Source organism: Bombina bombina, chromosome 6 (genome assembly GCF_027579735.1).
Source record: "Bombina bombina isolate aBomBom1 chromosome 6, aBomBom1.pri, whole genome shotgun sequence".
Taxonomy (NCBI): Eukaryota; Metazoa; Chordata; class Amphibia; order Anura; family Bombinatoridae; genus Bombina; species Bombina bombina.
In genome coordinates, this window is record NC_069504.1 from 948,198,627 (window position 1) to 948,213,796 (window position 15,170).

Consider the following 15,170-nt stretch of genomic DNA (forward strand, 5'->3'; position numbering starts at 1 on the left):
TTTAAAGTTCGCTTTTGAAGAAGCTTAGTGTCAGTTTTCAGTTGGGATTATTGGTAGATATCTTTTCTGATTTGTGAGGACTTTTATAACATCAGGAAAGCATGCGGTATATAGTTATTTTGCAACCATGTAAAGGCTGGTCACTATCAGTGTATTGTGATTTCAACAAAGTATGATTTGCTAGAGATCTAGTCTGTTAGTGGGTGTTATTTGTTGCAGGACGCAATGCCTCCATAGTTGAGATAGTTCAGGTATTTGTAGCTATTTCAATGAACCTTCTTATGAAGTATGTTTGAAGTCATGATTCAGGACCTAAAACATTTTTATAATGGTCTTATCAATCTCCCCTTGTATAAGATTAAAGTGCTTTTTATAGTGTCTAGCACAGGCTATTTTCAGAGGGGTAGCAGTATTTTATCTTAGTACATTAAGTCTCTGTTTATAGTGTATGCGCATAGTAGGCCATGCTGGGGTTAACTGAGTCACCACAGCTTCTTAGTATTGCGCCCTTAGTTGTAGGATCACCTTATCCCTTTATGTATATGTACAGTTTGTCTGGATAATACCTTCCTTTCAGCAAGCGTTTTTAAGCTCAAAGCCCTGCATAAGATTATTTTGCTTCACCTCGCCCCTGAGAGGCCTTTGCTATAGATCAGTCTCTTAGAGTTAGTGGCGTCAGAGAAGGGATGCTCTTATATAACATGTCCCTCATCGGGGATCGTTTCATATATCATACAATGCTGTTTATCATTAGTCGGCACTTCACCGCTTGCACAATCTATGCCCGTTCCGGTTCAATCAGTCACCGGTCCGTGCAGGCTAAGAGTCCCCATTCCTTCCTCTCTTATTGCAGATAAATTCTCTGACCTATTCGTTTAGTAGGTAAGGTCTTGGGTCTGACTTAGGCTGTCGCTAGTATCTTTGTCTGTGCAGGCTACGCAGTTTTACCTGCTGTATGCTGAGTTGATAACCTTGTGGTCAAGATGGCGGAGCGCTCCGCTTATTCCCCTCTGCAGCCATTGCTGGTTAGCTCACTCGCTCTCCGGTTCAGCTTTCAATCTGTATCCTTAAGGCTCATTACCCCTCCATAGCCACTTTCCTGACGTTGTGGGAAGATGTATGCCCCTTGAAAGTTGTTAATCAAGCCGTGCTTAGCGGAGCTCTGAGATTACACCGCCATCTCTGTTGGCCTCCAGGCTCCGCCCCCCCCCACCCCCATCATTTAAAAGGGCGTGATGCGGCAAAAAATAAGAAAAATATGCTGCGATATAAAGTGTCAATATGCAGGCTTAATATGCCGTGTTGATCGGCGTGTCTGTAAGTGTGGTTAATGTAACAACGTCTCTGCTAGAGGTATCCAATAGGGTGAATGGCTCCGCCTATCACTAACATATGTTTGGATTCTATAGGCTGCAAAAACGAGGGGATGCCTTCCAGTGGGATGTATGTCAAAACAGCTGTAAAAACAAAATAATGTCAGGGTTACAAAGGAACCAGACCAGTGTTTACACCAGCACTCAATTGAAAGAGAAATAATATTATATTAACCCACTGTTTAAATCCAAAAGTATGACAGCGAATGTGCCGAAAAATATATGTGTGAAAAAATATGTGTGAGAAATATGTGTGTGAAAAAAATATATGTGTGTACAATATATATATATATATATATATATATATATATATATATATATATATATATATATATATATATATATATATATATATATATATATATATATATATATATATATATGTGTGTGTGTGTAAATATTTGAGCAAAAAATATATGTGCAAAGAAAAATATAGGTTGCTGTTCCTGAATAGCTAAGAAGTGGGTACAGACACTCAAACTAAAAAGCACAAAAACAAAAAAAAATATAAGTGCATACAACAAATGCACACAGATATTACATAAGAGATGGTTACAAAAAAAAATAGCCAATATAGAAATCAACAGCTAGGTCATTCAAAGCCACTAGACATATGTAAGACAGGGTTAAGTTATGGTGACCCATAGATATTGACCCATGATATTTCTTATAACCATATTGATCAAGTAGACTACCCAAATGGTTCATGAACTAGCATTATCATTCATAGAGGGATATAGGGGGAAAGAGAAAAGGGGGATCAACAGGGAGAAGAAAGACAGACACACGGGGAAAAGAGGGAAGGAAGGAATAAGGAGAAAAAGGACGAGAAAGGAAAGAACAGAGATAGTAAAAAACTGAAACATAGAAGTGTATAATTGAATCACAGAGTTTTATAGGAAACATTGCCAGCCTGTTTGGACATTTAGTCTCTTTGGAACCAAAGTTTCCAATTTAAAAAACCATCTGGCTTCTTTTTGTAACAGTACTTTGGCTCTATTTCCTCCTCGTCTGAAATATGCGAAATATGATCAATGATCCTATCATGTATTTTTGATAACCATCTATATTTTGATTTTTGATTTCTTGGATACCCCATCATACACAAATGATTAATTGGATTCACAAGTGCACCGTATCTGTTACACAGGACATTTGTTAAGGATATCATCACTTATTAAGACATTTTATATCACTTGGGACTTTTAATACAATTTTTTTTGTGTTTATAAGTTTTGGTATTCCCATCTCTCCTGAGGGGCACTTAGTTTTTAACTATTTTTAAATTGTTTTCAATAGAATTGTTATATGTACATAGGGTACCCTAGTTTATGTGAATGTAATAAATGTATTTTAATATTTTAATATTATTCTGTTATTCTGATACTTTAGCCTATAGCTGGAGTTCTTGCATCATCTACCGTTTTACCTACATAAAACTTTCCACAGGAACAGTTCAGTAGGTAGACAATATATTCTGTAGTACAAATGAGAAAGGCTTTGATTTTGTATTTTTTAGTCTGAATTGGATGCTGGAATGCAGTGCCTGCTAGCATGCTATTGCAGGTCACTCAGCTTGGGCATCTGAAGCACCCCTGTTTCTTTCTTAGCCACTTTTGTGCTCCTTCATTAGGTATAATGTCAGTTCTGACTAAGGCATCCCTTAGATTTCGTGCCCTCCTATAGGCTATATGTGGAGAGTCCCATTGTTTAAATAGAAGTGTATCATCCATTTTGATCAATTTCTATTCTTCACTTTTTGTCAGGTGTATACATGTATGTATATATATATGGATATATACAATGCCCTCCATTAATATTGGCAGCATTGGTAAATATGAGCAAGATGGCTGTGAAAATGTGCCTTTATTGTTTAACCTTTTGATCTTTTGTTCAAAAATATACAGAAAATACTCTGCTCTCATGTATCTCAAACAATTGCATAAAAAGTTTATAACAAAAAAAATCTTTGTTAAATATATGTGTGGCACAATTATTGGCACCTCTATAAATTTTAATGGGAAAAATATATTCCCATTGATTACATATACTTGATTATATATAGGTATAGGAATATATATTTATAAATACTTAGAACATATTCTGCTATGTGCAGAACATTGTAGTGTGAAATATTTACAGCAAACACACAGATAAACACTTTATTAAATGTGAATATTGCATAAATATGCTCTTTCATGTTTTTATCTACTTGACTGTAAAGGGCTCCAATGCACTTATATTTATGTCTATATATGTAAACATATCTATTTGTTTGTGTATATGTTTACATATGTGTATATATACCTGTAAAAACACATGTACATATATATATATATATATATATATATATATATATATATATATATATATATATATAAACACATATATATATATATATTATATGGATTTAAGAGAGAGAAGGAATCCTGAACAAAGTATATCAGGATGAAAGACAGGGAATTCAGCACTCTTTTCAAAATATGTTTTATTTAGCTCATCAAAGTAAAATAAGGAGTATCCAAAAAATAAGCTTATGTGGCAACAAGAGAGGACAATCTCTGGCACTGATATAGCGAGACTTATTGTCTCAGATATACACATACAATATGTCTATATACAATGGACCAAAAAATGTACAAAAAGAAAATTAATAAACACAAAATTAATATACAAACCTGACCGGTCAGGGGTTAATGTGAATGCATGAACCTGATACATTTACTAACCTAGAGTTTAGAAAGGTATACCAATGTTACAGCAGATAGCTTAATCTGCTGTTTATTATCATGACAGACAAGGATATCTCATTGTATGAACAGTAAAGTGAATATATTTCATAGGAAGCCTTTGTCAGACTACTACACCCTGCTGTGAACGGCACCTTCAAATATAAGGTTAATTGCCGGGCAGGTATAGGAATGGGATCTAAGTAGGTACTGACATTGCGCCCAAAAAAATATATAGTACAACTATGGGCAGTACATAAAAGGCATATTCTTAGAAATGTGCATACATATATAAGCAGAGATATATTAATAAGACACACTTATCAAACTACTACACCCTGCTGCATTCGGCACCTTATTACATAAGGCTTAATGCCGAGCAGGTATATTGATGGGATCTAAGTAGTTATTGATAATGTATCTCAAAATATGTACATTCGTCTGTTAGTAGGCAAGCAGCAAACAGTGTAAACGTAAGCAAGGAAAATAACTCAGCAGAAATGAGTGATAAGCAGGTAGTAGCGTATATTTCTGTTAGTCGCTAGACAGTCCCTTGCAAGAAGTCTTTAATGCATGAGGATGGAAAGTTCATGATAAAGATGGCAAGCATAAGTGCAAAGTAAAGAACTGCTTGTTAGTTTTGCATAGTGTTGGTGTTTCTTTAACCATAAAGATAGCAATCTCATCCTCTATTTTGAGACTTGTAGTTTAACCCTCGCAACCGGGTAGCGATATTCAGATCAGATATAGATGTGCCTATCTATCAGGCAAGAGTTATAATAGCATACGACCTGTCTCCTGTACAGTCCTAGGACTAATATATGGTAGGTAGTCCTTGGTGGTTCCCCAGGAACATCTTACAAGAGATCCTTCGTGAGCGTTAGCTTGCAAAGTTTCTGTGTTCAGTGGCGTTCACACAAACCACATGTTCCGTGTCAGCTTGTCCAATGCCGACGCGCGTTTCACCCGCTGGGTGTGTCGGGCTTCGTCAGGGCGTAATCATATATGTATATATATATATATATATATATATATATATATATATATATACACAAACACACACATATATATATATATATATATACACATACATATACATATTTAGACATGTATGTATCTCTATGTTAAAGCACATTGCATGCCTTTTTTCTAACACCTGAGACCTCTTATCTTTGAGTCTTTTTAACTTTTTCTACAATATTTTTTTAAAAATACTTTTTATTAGATGGTGTTTAAATGAGTTGTACTTTGCTGTGCAATTTTTTATGTGATTTGTGACACTTTTTTGTTTTGTGAAACTGTTAACCAGAGCTCTGAGGATGCGATATCCCGACATGCATTAACTTCAACTGCACTCAAGCGATTGCACTTACTTTCAACTTGTAATATGAAGGTTCACCCAACACGTGCAAACAGCAATGATTAACCCCTTTTATTTAGCGTGCCACTCGTAACCTGGCCCTTTATTGGCTTGTGCATTATGGAATGTTACTGTTAACTAATAGAACTTTGGGAGCTGTCATTTTTAGACCAGCGAACAATCTATCTTATGGATGAGTTTAAAGAAACGTTCACTTCCATTTAGATTGGAATAAACAGTGCTAGGTGTGTTAATATTTTTTTTATACAAATTTTTATTTTGAATATCTATTTGCAACTATTTCATATGTATAATGTTCTTTTTTTTATGTTTTGTGTTGAAGGTGATTACAATTTTTATGGCAATCATCTACAAGGGCACAAGGTCACGGGGGGTTTATGCCTTTTTTTTCTGTTTTTTGGGGCTGAGATGGGCCACTTGTGTTTTTTTTTTCACAGATTTAATCACGAACACACACAATAACATAATGATGTGCTACTGATCCCAGCAACACATACTAAGAGATCTTCATTATATCTCATTTTCCTCCGACAAGAAGCAGTAAAAACTGCAGAACAAGTAAAAAGGTATGTAAAGAGTACACTCTTATCTGCACTAAAGGGGTTAACAATTGTTTAGGTCCAAATGTATCACAATTTAATATATTCATGTTAAAATAAACAGATAAGGCAAAGTAGTAATTTCCCAATGCATAAGAAGCAAATGCCTAGATTACGAGTTTTGAGCGCTATAGGGAAATTAACAAACGCAACAAAAGTGGTGTTATTTTATAGCGATGCCATTACAAATTTTAAAAAACCAGGCTTGTGCAGGCGATATGGGGTTTTTAAGCTCCATACCGCACCAAAAACAAGCGCTGATTTGACGTGCTCGTGCACGCTTTCCCCATAGACATCAATGGGGAGAGAGGGTCAGAAAAAAAGTCTAACGCCTGCGATCGCGGAAAGAAAAGCTCCGTAACACAGCCCCATTGATGTCTATGAGGGGGAAAAAAATACAGTTTAAACCTAACACCCTAACATAAACCCTGAGTCTAAACACCCCTAATCTGCTGCCCCCCACATTGCCGATGCCTGCCTACAATTATTAACCCCTAATCTGCCGCTCCCGATATTGCCGCCACCTAAATAAAGGTATTAACCCCTAATCTGCCACTCCCGATATCGCTGCAACTATACTAAAGTTATTAAACCCTATTCCCCTGTACCCCAACATTGCCCACACTTTCTATAAATCTATTAACCCCTATTTTGCCGCTCCCCGACATCACTGCAACTAAATAAAGCTATTAACCCCTAAACCTTTGGCCTCCCACATCACTACCACAAAATAAACATATTAACCCCTAAACCGACAGCCCTCCACATCGCAAAAACAACCTAAATTAAACCCTAACGTAACCCTAACTCTAACACCCCCTAACTTTAACATAATTAAAATAGAGCTAAATTAAACTTACAATTATTAACTAAATAATACCTATTTTAAACTAAATATATACTTACCTGTGAAATAAAACCTAAACTAGCTACAATATAACTAATAGTTATATTGTAGCTAGCTTAGGTTTTATTTTTATTTCACAGGTAAGTTTGTATTTATTTTAACTAGGTAGACTAGTTAGTAAATAGTTATTAACTATTTAATAACTACCTAGTTAAAATAAATACAAACTTGTGAAATAATACCTAAGCTACCGTACACTAAAACCTAAAATTACAAAAAAATAAAAAACCTACCCTTACAAGAAAAAAACTACCATTAAAATTTTTTTTAAAAAAATGTAATTATCTAAAAATGTTTTAATTATTCCTATTCTAAAACCCTTTTACAAAAAAAAACACACCCCAAAATAAAAAAAGCCTAATCTAGAATAAACTATCAAGGGTTCTTAAAAGGGCCTTTTGGGGGGCCTTAAAATGGCCTTTTGTAGGGCATTATCCTAAGTTAAACAGCTCTTTTGCTACAATAAAAAACACACCTCCTAACAGTATACAACCCCCCAAACTACCAAGGGCCCTTAAAAGGGCCTTTTGGGGGCCCTTAAAAGGGCCTTTTGTAGGGCATTGTCCTAAGTTAAACAGCTAATTTGCTACAAAAACAAACAAACACCCCCTAACAGTATACTACAAATTCTCACCCACCAAACTACCATGGGCTTTTAAAAGGGCCTTTTGGGGGCCCTTAAAAGGGCCTTTTGTAGGGCATTGCCCTAAGTTAAACAGCTCTTTTGCTACAAAAACAAACAAACACGCCCTAACAGTATACTACAAACCCCCACCCCCCAAACTACCAAGGGCCCTTAAAAGGGCATTTTGGGGGCCCATAAAAGGGCCTTTTGTAGGGCATTGCCCTAAGTTAAACAGCTCTTTTGCTATAAAAACAAACAAACACCCCCTAACAGTATACTGCAAACCCTCACCCCCCAAACTACCAAGGGCTCTTAAAAGGGCCTTTTCAGGGGCCTTTAAAATGGCCTATTGTAGGGCATTGCCCTAAAGATATCAGCTTCTTTTTGTGAAAAAAAAATACAAAGGCCCACTAACATTACAAACCCCCACCGACCCCAAACCCACAAAATTAAAAAAACTATCTAAAAACCTAAACTACCCATTGCCCTAAAAAGGGCATTTGTATGGTCATTGCCCTTAAAAGGGCATTTAGCTCTTTTGCTGCCCAAACCCTTATCTAAAAATAAAACCCACCCAAAAAATCCACTTACAGTTTTTGAAGTCCTGCTTGAACGATTTTCATCCTGGAAGAGAAGTCCTCATCCAGGCGGCGAGAAGTCCTCATCCAGGCAACGAGAAGTCTTCAGCCAGACGGCCTCTTCAATCTTCATCCCGGCAGAGAAGTCCTCATCCAAGCGGCAAGAAGTCTTCATCCAGGTGGCCTCTTCAATCTTCATCCAGGTGGCATTTTCTATCTTGATCCTGGCAGCGTGGAGCGGGTCCATCCTGAAGACATCTGGCACGGAGCATCCTCTTCATACGGTCGCCGACGTACACTGATTCATCATCCAATAGAATTAGAGCTGCTTAAATCCTATTGGCTGATTTGAACAGCCAATAGGCTTTTAGCAGCTCTAATTCCTATTGGCTGATTCAATACTTTCAGCCAATAGGAATGCAAGCGAAGCCATTTTGAATTGCGTACCTTGCATTGAAGATTCAGTGTATGGTGGTGACCATATAAAGCGGATGCTCCACGCCGGATGGCTTCAGTATGGACCCGATCCTCGCTGCCGGGATCAAGATAGAAGATGCCGTCTGGCTGAAGATTAAAGAGGCCGTCTGGATGAAGTCTTCTCACTGTTTGGATGAGGACTTCTCTGCCGGGGTGAAGATTGAAGAGGCCATCTGGATGAAGTCTTCTTGCTGCCTAGATGAGGACTTCTCCACCGGGATGAAGATCGTTCAAGCAGAACTTCAAAAACTGTAAGTGGATCGTTGGTGGTTAGTGTTTTTTAAGGTTTTTTTGGGTGGATTTTATTTTTAGATTAAGGTTTGGGCAGTAAAAGAGCTAAATGCCCTTGTAAGGGCAATGCACATTCAAATTCCCTTTTCAGGGTAATGGGTAGCTTAGGTTTTTTTAGATTTAGGTTTTTTATTTTGGGGGGATGGTTGGGTGGTGGGTTTTACTGTTGGGGGTTCTTTGTATTTTTTTACAGGTAAAAGAGCTAATATCTTTGGGGTAATGCCCCACAAAAGGCCCTTTTAAGGGCCATTGATAGTTTATTGTAGGCTAGGGTTTTTTGTTTCCATTTTGTTTGGGCTTTTTTATTTTGATAGGGCTATTAGATTAGGTGTAATTCTTTTTTATTTTTGATAATTTTGTTTGTTATTTTCCGTAATTTAGTGTTTGTTTGTTTTTGTAATTTAGTCTTTTTCTTTTGTAATTAGATACTTTGTAATTTTTAAAGTAGTGTTAGGATTTTTTTAATGAGTGGTTTAGTTTATTTAGTTGGTAGTTAGTTTAATTTTAGTTTAATAATTATATTAGTTTAATTGTTAGTTTAAACTTAGTTTTTTTAAATTGACAGATAAGTTTTAATTTAATTTAAGCTAGGGAAAATGTAATTTTAATATAAAGTTAGGGGGGCTTTAGGTTTAAGGGTTACAAGTTTAAATTAGTTAATTTCAATGTGGGGGGCTTCCGGTTTAGGGGTTAACAGTTTAATTTATTATATTTCATTGTGGGGGCTTTCGGTTTGAAGGTTAATAGGTTTATTATCGTGGCGGCGGTGTAGGGCTTAATAACTTTAGTATAGTGGGGGAGATGTGGGCGGACAGCAGATTAGGGGTTAATAATATTTAAATAGTGTTTGCTTTGCGGAAGGGTGGCCGTTTAGGGGTTAATAACTTTAGTATAATGGTTTCAATGTTGGGGAGCGGTGGAATAGGGGTTAATAAATTATATTAGTGGCGGCGATGTCGGCCAATAGGAATGCAAGCAACGCCATTTTGAGTCGCGTACCTCGCATTGAAGATTCAGTGTACAGCGTTGACCATATAAAGAGGATGCTCCACGCCAGATGGCTTTAGTATGGACCCGCTCCTCGCCACCGGGATCAAGATAGAAGATGCCGTCTGGCTGAAGATTAAAGAGGCCATCTAGATGAAGTCTTCTCATTGTTTGAATGAGGACTTCCCTGCCGGGATGAAGATTGAAGAGGCCATCTGGATGAAGTCTTCTCGCTGCCTGGATGAGGACTTCACCACCGGGATGAAGATCGTTCAAGCGGAACTTCAAAAACTGTAAGTGGATCTTCGGGGGTTAGTTTTTTTAAGGGTTTTTTGGGTGGATTTTATTTTAAGATTAGGGTTTGGGCAGTAAAAGAGCTAAATGCCCTTTCAATGGCAATGCACATACAAATTCCTTTATCAGGGCAATGGGTAGCTTAGGTTTTTTTAGATTTAGGTTTTTTATTTTGGGGGGATAGTTGGGTGGTGGGTTTTACTGTTAGGGTTCTTTGTATTTTTTTTTAACAGGTAAAAGAGCTAATATCTTTGGGGCAATGCCACAAAAGGCCCTTTTAAGGGCCATTGGTAGTTTATTGTAGGCTAGGGTTTTTTTTTTCCATTTTGGGTGGGCTTTTTTATTTTGATAGGACTATTAGATTAGGTGTAATTCTTTTTTATTTTTGATAATTTTGTTTGTTATTTTCCGTAATTTAGTGTTTGTTTGTTTTTGTAATTTAGTCTTTTTCTTTTGTAATTAGATACTTTGTAATTTTTAAAGTAGTGTTAGTGGATTTTTTAATGAGTAGTATAGTTTATTTAGTTGGTAGTTAGTTTAATTTTAGTTTAATAATTATATTAGTTTAATTGTTAGTTTAAACTTAGTTTTTTAAAATTGAAAGATAAGTTTTAACTTAATTTAAGCTAGGAAAAATGTAATTTTAATATAAAGTTAAGGGGGCTTTAGGTTTAAGGGTTACAAGTTTAAATTAGTTTATTGCGATGTGGGGGGCTTCCGGTTTAGGGGTTAATAGTTGAATTTATTATATTTCATTGTGGGGGGCTTTCGGTTTAAAGTTTAATAGGTTTATTATAGTGGCGGCGGTGTAGGGCTTAATACCTTAAGTATAGTGGGGGAGATGTGGGCAGACAGCAGATTAGGGGTTAATAATATTTAAATAGTGTTTGCTTTGCGGGAGGGTGGCGGTTTAGGGGTTAATAACTTTAGTATAGTGGTGACGATGTTGGGGAGTGGCGGAATAGGGGTTAATACATTATATTAGTGGGAGTGGCAGATTAGGGGTTAATAAATTTATTATAGTGTTTGCAATGCGGGAGGGCCTCGGTTTATGGGTTAATAGGTAGTTTATGGGTGTTTAGTGTACTTTGTAACAGTTTAGTTATGAGTTTTATGTAACAGCTTTGTAGTGTAAAACTAATAACTACCGACTTTAGATGGCAGAACGGATCTTGTCGTTTTAGAGTATAACGCTCGCTTTTTAGCCTCCCAGAAAAACTCGTAATACAAGCGCTATGGAAATCCCATTAAATAATTTGATTTTTTCGAGTGTGGTACTGATGTTGCGTTACAGGCTAAAAGGCTTGCCGTACACCTATACCGACAAGACTTGTAATGGCTGCGGTGCTGTTTTAACGCTGAAAATACCATATTTTCAGAGTTAAAAGACAAACGCACAAACTTGTAATCTAGCTGAAAGTGAAATGCCACTCTTCTCTATCAAGGCTATATTGGCTACCCAAGATTCCAATGTTTGATCCACAGTTTCAAGCCTTGAGGTGCCATAAAATAAGCATACACTAGATTGCAAGAACAATAATAATTATAGGAGGATTGTTCTCTATATAGTCCAAACCTTTAACCCCTTAATGACCACAGCACTTTTCCATTTTCTGTCCGTTTGGGACCACGGCTATTTTTACATTTTTGCAGTGTTTGTGTTTAGCTGTAATTTTCCTCTTACTCATTTACTGTACCCACACATATTATATATCGTTTTTCTCGCCATTAAATGGACTTTCTAAAGATACCATTATGTTTATCATATCTTATCATTTACTATAAAAAAAAATATAAAATATGAGGAAAAAATCGAAAAAAACACACTTTTTCTAACTTTGACCCCCAAAATCTGTTATACATCTACAACCACCAAAAAACACCGATGCTAAATAGTTTCAACATTTTATTCTGAGTTTAGAAATACCCAATGTTTACATGTTCTTTACTTTTTTTGTAACTTATAGGGCCATAAATACAAGTAGCACTTTGCTATTTAAAAAACATTTTTTTTCAAAATTAGCGCTAGTTACATTAGAACACTAATATCTTTCAGGAATCTCTGAATATCCATTGACATGTATATATATTTTTTTAGTAGACAACCCAAAGTATTGATCTAGGCCCATTTTGGTATATTTCATGCCACCATTTTACCGCCAAATGCGATCAAATACAAAAAATCGTTCACTTTTTCACAAATTTTTTCACAAACTTTTGGTTTCTCACTGAAATTATTTACAAACCGCTTGTGCAATTATGGCATAAATGGTTGTAAATTCTTCTCTGGGATCCCCTTTGTTCAGAAATAGCAGACATATATGGCTTTGGCGTTGCTTTTTGGTAATTAGAAGGCCGCTAAATGCCACTGCGCACCACACGTGTATTATGCCCAGCAGTGAAGGGGTTAATTAGGGAGCATGTAGGGAGCATTTTGGGGTAATTTTAGCTTTAGTGTAGTGTAGTAGACAACCCCAACTATTGATCTAGGCCCATTTTGGTATATTTCATGCCACCATTTCACCGCCAAATGCAATCAAATTAAAAAAAAACGTTAACTTTTTCACAATTTTAGGGTTCTCACTGAAATCATTTACAAACAGCTTATGCAATTATGGCACAAATGGTTGTAAATGCTTCTCTGGGATCCCCTTTGTTCAGAAATAGCAGACATATATGGCTTTGGCATTGCTTTTTGGTAATTAGAAGGCCGCTAAATGCCGCTGCGCACCACACGTGTATTATGCCCAGCAGTGCAGGGGTTAATTAGGGAGCTTGTAGGGAGCTTGTAGGGTTAATTTTAGCTTTAGTGTAGTGTAGTAGACAACCCCAAGTATTGATCTAGGCCCATTTTGGTATATTTCATGCCACCATTTCACTGCCAAATGCGATCAATTTAAAAAAAACGTTCCCTTTTTCACAAACTTTTTTACAAACTTTAGGTTTCTCACTGAAATTATTTACAAACAGCTTGTGCAATTATGGCACAAATGGTTGTAAATGCTTCTCTGGGATCCCCTTTGTTCAGAAATAGCAGACATATATGGCTTTGGCGATGCTTTTTGGTAATTAGGAGGCCGCTAAATGCTGCTGCGCATCAAGCGTGTATTATGGCTAGCAGTGAAGGGGTTAATTATGTAGCTTGTAGGGAACTTGCAGGGTTAATTTTAGCTTTAGTGTAGAGCTCAGCCTCCCACCTGAAACATCAGACCCCCTGATGCCTCCCAAATAGCTCTCTTCCCTCCCCCACCCCACAATTGTCCCCGCCATCTTAAGTACTGGCAGAAACTCTGCCAGTACTAAAATAAAAGGTATATTTGGGCTTTTTTTAGGGTTTTTTTAGCATATTTACATATGCTGCTGTGTAGGATCCCCCCTTAGCCCCCAACCTCACAGATCCCCCACCAAACAGCTCTCTAACCCTCCCCCTCTGCCTTAATGGGCGCCATCTTGGGTACTGGCAGCTGTCTGCCAGTACCCAGTTTAGAAAAAAATGTGCTTTTTTTAAGAAAAAAATCCCTTTTTCTGTAGTGTAGCTCCCCCCCCCACCCAAGACCAACCCCCCACCCCTCCAAGATCCCTTTGACTGCTGTTTATTTTTTTTTTAATTTTGCCCTTTTCCCCCACATAGTTACATTTATTTTCTGTAGTATAGCGGGATCGTATATAGAGCAGGATCGCTTCCAGCTGCTTTCCACACCGAGGATGTGCAGGGTACGTCCTCAGGCATTAACTGCCTTTTTTTTGAGGACGTACCCTGCACGTCCTTAGTCGTTAAGGGGTTAAAGTATTAAAATCCGCAGTCACTATAACTACACACAGGTTAGGGATGGGGGAGTGTCAACAATTTATCTGTAGGTTCATACACACAATGAATTAATTACAATGATGGTGAAATATGATAAATGCTTTTAAATGTATTACACTTCAGAAGAAAATGAAGTAACATGTTAATATTACTAACTCATTCATTTATTTTTCTTGAAAAGGAAAATTGTCAAAATATTGCCATTTCATTAGAGATGATATCATAACCTAAATATGTAAAAAAGAAACAAAAGTCTCAGTTATAATACCATGTAAACACTAAGGTGCCGAATTATCAAGCTCCGAATGGAGCTTTATTCCTCTTGTTTCCGCGCGAGCCTTCAGGCTTGAGTAGTTATGAAGCAGCGGTCTAAAGACCGCTGCTCCATATATTGTCCGCTGCCTCTGAGGCTGCAGTCTTCAATCCGCCCAATCCTATACGATCGGGCTGATTGACACCCCCTGCTAGCAGCCGCAAATCTGCAGGGGGCGGCATTACACAAGCAGTTCACAAGAACTGCTTGTGTAATTATAAATGCCAACAGTATTAGGATTAGGTTTACTGTTAGTGCACTTTGATCAATTACATGTATATCTCATATCTGATGAGTTTTAAAGCAACATATTATATGCATTAAATGACCCAGAATTCCAGGTACATCTGATACATGTAATAAACAAAAAATAAACAAAAATAAACTTATTCTAAATATATTTAATCAAGAATCATATATTTAGCATATTGGCCCAGCAATCATTATACACACCATTATTATACAGGAAATCAGTGAAGAACTGACAAAGGGTACAAATATAGCACTCTAAGAACGTATCAATATAACATGATAGAGATTGGTGTGTTAAAAAGTAACTTTTATTAGATCATATTAAAAACAGGGGATTGACATACAATTTAAAATCATAATTTGGGTCCACTACCAGAGGCCAGACAATATTACTGCTAGCTTATAGAGACTAACACCCTGGTTAGGGTACTGTGAAGTCTCAAAATAGAAAAATGACACAGTTCTATTTGAATGTTACTCATATAGTAGTGATAATGGTACTTGTTTTAGGTCGCCCTGGGTCAAAGATATATATAAGATTGTATGAGTATTAGGT